The sequence below is a fragment of the Arachis ipaensis genome, chromosome B04 (assembly GCF_000816755.2).
Source record: "Arachis ipaensis cultivar K30076 chromosome B04, Araip1.1, whole genome shotgun sequence".
NCBI lineage: Eukaryota > Viridiplantae > Streptophyta > Magnoliopsida > Fabales > Fabaceae > Arachis > Arachis ipaensis.
This window is the reverse complement of record NC_029788.2, coordinates 59,849,482-59,856,136: the sequence shown is the minus strand read 5'-3', so window position 1 is coordinate 59,856,136 and position 6,655 is coordinate 59,849,482. Positions and strand designations below refer to the sequence as shown.

The 6,655-nt window shown below is 40.5% G+C and overlaps 1 pseudogene; it reads right to left on the bottom strand.

Moving 5' to 3' along the window:
* Nucleotides 983-6,655, bottom strand: part of LOC107636503 — a 15,584-nt pseudogene continuing 9,911 nt past the window's right edge.

Genomic DNA, 6,655 nt, shown 5'->3' with positions numbered 1-6,655 from the left:
TTTGGTATAATTGAAATTATAATTTTTGTAATTGAAAAATAAGAAAGAATTGTATAATTTAATTTAAGTAGCTTTTATTATGTATTATTTATAATTTAATTTGAGTTCCTTATTGTTAGAAAAGAATTTGCTAAGAATGATTAAATTGATTTTGTAAATATCGAGTTTAAGTTAATTAATATTCTTGTGTAATTTTATTATAATTGATTATTTTATAATTTGAAATTAAAGTTCCGGTGATAGAAAAATAATTAAAAGTTATATCATTTAATTTGTGTACTTAATATTTTGAGTTTAAACTATATTTTATAAAATGTGATTAATATGTTTATTTTATAATTTAAATTAGAAATAATTAATTGAACTTAGCAATATGTTGATAAATAATATTCTTAAATTTTTTAATAGAGTACATTTGATTTTAAAATTATTCTACCATCAAATTTTATGAAAATATCTATTCATATCTATCCTTATTTCTTTATAAAATCCCTAATTTCTAATCCTAAATTCCCAATTTCATTTTACACTAAATTCCCAAATTAAATAAAAGAAACCCTAATTTTCGCCTTTTTCCAACCTCTGAAACGCATAGCCCTTCATCCCCCTTTCACCCCCCTTTAGCGTAAAACACCCACACCTACGGAAAGAGAGATGAAAGATTCAGAGAGGAGGGAGATGCCGTTGCCCCGCAGCCACCGTCCAGTCGTTAACACCGTTGCGGGAGAAGACCAGAGCCAAGGCAAGGAGTAGGACCGAGAGGGAGAGAGGCCACCATCATCGTTGTTTTTTGTGCTAGCCAGAGGAAGCTGCCGCAAGCCTTATCGCCGTCATCATAGTGGGTCACTGCCATCACGCCTTGCTGCCGCCAAATCTGTCGTGCCTTGTCACCGTCAACAATAAGGAATAGAGAGTGAGAGAGATCTCCCAGTGAAGAGATAGGAGACGCCACTGTGCTCTCTGAAGCCACCGCTGTTATGTCCTACCTACCCCGCCGTTCAACCCCATCGCTGCCCATGGAGTCACGAAGAGTGCCGCCGATGCAGTATGGCGTGTGGTCTTCGCGCAGAGAGAAGAGATAGAACGTGACAGGAGTGGGAGAGAGACCGTTTCCACCGCTGTCGTGCCGTGAATGCCGTCGTAGTAGTTGCCGTCGCTGTTGCCTGGGTTCTTGTGGTCCAAGCCGCCATTGATAGTGCTCGCCGGAACCGCTCGGAGGTTTTTGCCACTCACTCTAATTTGGTTGTTGGTGCATGAAATTACAATCACACTTTTGTAACTCCGCACAACTAACCAGCAAGTGTACTGGGTCGTCCAAGTAATATCTTACGTGAGTAAGGGTCGATCCCATGGAGATTGTCGGCTTGAAGCAAGCTATGGTTATCTTGTAACTCTTAGTCAGGATATCAATAATTCTCAGATTTAATTGTAAAAAGTAAAAGAACATGAAATAATACTTGTTATGCAGTAATGAAGAACAGGTTGAGGCTTTGGAGATGCTTTGTCTTCTGAACCTCTGCTTTCCTACTGTCTTCTTCTTCATGCACGCAAGACTCCTTCCATGGCAAGCTTTATGTTGGGCATCACCGTTGTCAATGGCTACATCCCGTCCTCTCAGTGAAAATGTTCCAAATGCGCTGTCACCGCACGGCTAATCATCTGTCGGTTCTCGATCATGTCAGAATAGGATCCATTGATCCTTTTGCGTCTGTCACTACGCCCAACACTCGCAAGTTTGAAGCTCGTCACAGTCATCTCTTCCCAGATCATTCTCAGGAATGACCGCCAATGATTCTAGCTTATACCACGAAGACTCTGATTTGAATCATGAGGCTAAGAGATATGCATTCAATCTAAGGTAGAACGGAGGTGGTTGTCAGGCACACGTTCATAGGTGAGAATGATGATGAGTGTCACGGATCATCACATTCATCAAGTTGAAGTGCGAATGAATATCTTAGAATGGAAGCAAGCGTAATAGAATGGAAAACAGTAGTAGTTGCATTAATTCATGAAGAACAGCAGAGATCCCCACCCCTAACAATGGGGTTTAGAGACTCATGCCGTATAGAATACAATGAGAAACATGTAAAGTGTCATGAGGTACAATATGAATCACTGAAAGTAGTATTTATAGTAAACTAGTGACCTAGGGTTACAGAAAATGAGTAAGCTAGGGTGTTTATTGTAAAATTCCACTTCCGGGGCCCACTTGGTGTATGCTTGGGCTGAGCATTGAAGCTTTCATGTGTAGAGACATTTTTTGGAGTTAAACGCCAGCTTTTATGCCAGTTTGGGCGTTTAACTCCAGCTTTTGTGCCAGTTCTGGAGTTAAACGCCAGAATTCTTGAGCTGACTTAGAACGCCTGTTTGGGCCATCAAATCTCGGGCAAAGTATGGACTATTATATATTGCTGGAAAGCCCAGGATGTCTACTTTCCAACGCAATTGAGAGCGTGCCAATTGGGCTTCTGTAGCTCCAGAAAATCCACTTTGAGTGCAGGGAGGTCAGAATCCAACAACATCTGCAGTCCTTTTTCAGCCTCTGAATCAGATTTTTGCTCAGGTCCCTCAATTTCAGCCAGAAAATACCTGAAATCACAGAAAAACACACAAACTCATAGTAAAGCCCAGAAAAGTGATTTTTATTTAAAAAAATAATAAAACATAATAAAAACTGACTAAAATGTACTAAAAACATACTAAAAACAATGTCAAAAAGCGTATAAATTATCCGCTCATCATAACACCAAACTTAAATTGTTGCTTGTCCCCAAGCAACTAAAAATCAAATAGGATAAAAAGAAGAGAATATTTAATGAATTCCAAAAACATCTATGAAGATCAGTAGTAATTAGATGAGCGGGGCTTTTAGCTTTTTGCCTCTGAACAGTTTTGGCATCTCACTTTATCCTTTGAAGTTCAGAATGATTGGCTTCTATAGGAACTCAGAATCCAGATAGTGTTATTGATTTTCCTAGTTAAGTATGTTGATTCTTGAACACAGCTACTTTATGAGTCTTGGCCGTGACCCTAAGCACTTTGTTTTCCAGTATTACCACCGGATACATAAATGCTACAGACACATAACTGGGTGAACCTTTTCAGATTGTGACTCAGCTTTGCTAGAGTCCCCAATTAGAGGTGTCCAGAGCTCTTAAGCACACTCTTTTTGCTTTGGACCACGACTTTAACCGCTCAGTCTCAAGTTTTCACTTGACACCTTCACGCCACAAGCACATGGTTAGGGACAACTTGGTTTAGCCGCTTAGGCCAGGATTTTATTCCTGTGGGCTCTCCTATTCACTGATGCTCAAAGCCTTGGATCCTTTTTATCACCCTTGCCTTTTGGTTTAAAGGGGTATTGGCTTTTTCTGCTTGCTTTTCTCTTTCTTTTTTTTTTCGCTTTTTTTTTTGTTGCAAGCTTTCTATTCATTGCTTTTTCTTGCTTCAAGAATCAATTTTATGATTTTTTAGATCATCAGATAACATTTCTCCTTTTCCCATCATTCTTTCAAGAGCCAACAATTTTAACATTCATGATTCAACAAATTCAAAAATATGCACTGTTCAAGCATTCATTCAGAAAGACAAAAGTATTGCCACCACATCAAAATAATTAATCTGTTTTAAAATTCGAAATTCATGCACTTCTTTTTCTTTTTCAATTGAAAACATTTTTCATTTAAGAGAGGTGATGGATTCATTTTCATAGCTTTAAGGCATAGACACTTAGACACTAATGATCATGTAATAAGACATAAACATAAAGCATAAAAATTCGAAAAACAAAAAATAAAGAACAAGGAAATTAAGGAACGGGTCCAACTTAGTGATGGCGGCTTGTTCTTCCTCTTGAAGGTTTTATGGAGTGCTTGAGTTCCTCAATGTCTCTTCCTTGCCTTTGTTGCTCCTCCCTCATGGTTCTTTGGTTTTCTCTAATTTCATAGAGGAGGATGGAATGCTCTTGGTGCTCCACCCTTAGTTGTCCCATATTGGAACTTAATTCTCCTAGAGAGCTGTTGATTTGCTCCATCCTTTTCTTAGTGATGGACTTATCCTCATAAATGGTTATGGAAAAGCAAAAAGCAATGCTTTTACCACACCAAACTTAGAAGGTTTGCTCGTCCTCGAGCAAAAGAAGAGAGAAAAGAGTAGAAGAAGAAGAAATAGAGGAGATGAATGGGGGTTTGGGAGGTAAAGTGGTTTGAATTTGAATGGAGAAGGGTATTTAAGGAATAGTATTATGAAAAGGTGTGAAGAGGGAGTGAGTGGAGGTTGGTGGGGATCCTGTGGGGTCCACAGATCCTGAGGTGTCAAGAATTTCTCATCCCTGCACCAATGAGGCTTGCAAAACGCCCCTTGCTGCCAATCCTGGCGTTAAACGCCAGGTTGCTGCCCATTTCTGGCGTTTAACGCCAGCTTCTTGCCCTTTTCTGGCGTTAAACGCCAGTCTGGTGCCTATTTCTGGCGTTAAACGCCCAGAATGGTGCCAGACTGGGCGGTTAACGTCCATTCTGCTACCCTTACTAGCGTTTAAATGCCAGTAAGTTTCTCCTCCAGGGTGTTCTATTTTTCATTCTGTTTTTCCTTCGGTCTTTACTTTTTCAATTGTTTTTGTGACTTCACATGATCATCAACCTACAGAAAACATAAAACAACAATGGAAAATCGAAATTTAATATAGATTGTTGCCTCCCAACAAGCGCTTATTTAATGTCAATAGCTTGACAGTGGGCTCTCATGGAGCCTCACAGATGTTCAGAGCAATGTTGGAACCTCCCAACACCAAACTTAGAGTTTGAATGTGGGGGTTCAACACCAAACTTAAAGTTTGGTTGTGGCTTCCCAACACCAAACTTAGAGTTTGACTGTGAGGGCTCTGTTTGACTCTGTATTGAGAGAAGCTCTTCATGCTTCTTCCTTTTTCTGTCTGCAAACCATGGTGCTTCCTGAATGGCAAAGAGTTGCTCATCTGGAAAGGTTTCAGAGATCTCAGTAGGAGGGAGGGACGTCCCTGCTACTGGTTCTATCCGGGACAGGTGATCAGCTACCTGGTTCTCTGTCCCTTTTCTGTCCCTTATTTCTATATCAAACTCTTGCAGAAGCAACACCCATCTTATGAGCCTGGGTTTTGAATCCTGCTTTGTGAGTAGATATTTAAGAGCAGCATGGTCAGTATACACAATCACTTTTGAACCTACTAAATAGGATCTAAACTTGTCAATGGCATAAACCACTGCAAGTAACTCCTTTTCTGTGGTTGTGTAGTTCTTTTGTGCGTCATTTAGAACACGACTGGCATAGTAAATGATGTGCAGAAGCTTGTTATGCCTTTGTCCCAGCACTGCACCAATGGCATGGTCACTGGCATCGCACATTAATTCGAATGGCAATGTCTAGTCAGGTGCAGAGATGACTGGTGCTGTGACCAGCTTGGCCTTCAGGGTCTCAAACGCCTGCAGACACTCTGTGTTAAACACAAATGGTGTGTCAGCAGCTAGCAGGTTGCTTAGAGGTTTTGTAATTTTTGAAAAATCCTTTATGAACCTCCTATAGAATCCTGCATGTCCCAGAAAGCTTCTGATTGCCTTTACATTGGCAGGTGGTGGTAATTTTTCAATTACTTCCACTTTAGCTTGATCCACCTCTATTCCTTGGTTTGAAATTTTATGCCCAAGGACAATTCCTTCAGTCACCATGAAGTGACATTTTTCCCAGTTTAAAACTAGGTTGGTCTCTTGGCATCTTTTCAGAACAAGTGCTAAATAGTCAATACAGGAGCTGAATGAGTCTCCAAATACGGAAAAGTCATCCATGAAGACTTCCAGAAATTTTTCCACCATATCAGAGAAAATAGAGAGCATGCATCTCTGAAAGGTCGCAGGTGCATTGCACAGACCAAAAGGCATCCTTCTGTAGGCAAATACTCCAGAAGGACATGTGAATGCTGTTTTCTCTTGGTCCTGAGGATCCACTACAATTTGGTTGTAACCTGAATAGCCATCTAAAAAGCAGTAATATTCATGACCTGCTAGTCTCTCTAGCATCTGGTCTATGAATGGTAAAGGAAAGTGATCCTTTCGGGTGGCTGTATTAAGCCTTCTGTAGTCAATATACATACACCACCCTGTAACTGTTCTTGTAGGAACCAGTTCATTCTTTTCATTATGAACCACTGTCATGCCTCCCTTCTTAGGGACAACGTGGACAGGGTTCACCCAGGGGCTATCAAAAATAGGATAAATAATCCCAGCCTCTAGTAACTTAGTGACCTCTTTCTGCACCACTTCCTTCATGGCTGGATTTAGCCGCCTTTGTGGTTGAACCACTGGCTTAACATCATCCTCCAATAGGATCTTGTGCATGCATCTTGCTGGGCTAATGCCCTTAAGGTCACTTACGGACCACCCAAGAGCTGTCTTGTGTGTCCTTAGCAGTTGAATTAGTGCTTTCTCTTCCCGTGGATTTAACGCAGAGCTTATGATCACTGGAAAAGTGTCACCCTCTCCCAAAAATGCATATTTCAGGGATGGTGGTAGTGGTTTGAGCTCGGGTTTAGGAGGTTTCTCCTCTCCTTGAGGGATGTTCAGAGGTTCTTTTATTTCCTCTGATTCCTCCAGACCAAGCTGAACATCTTTAAAGATGTCCTCTA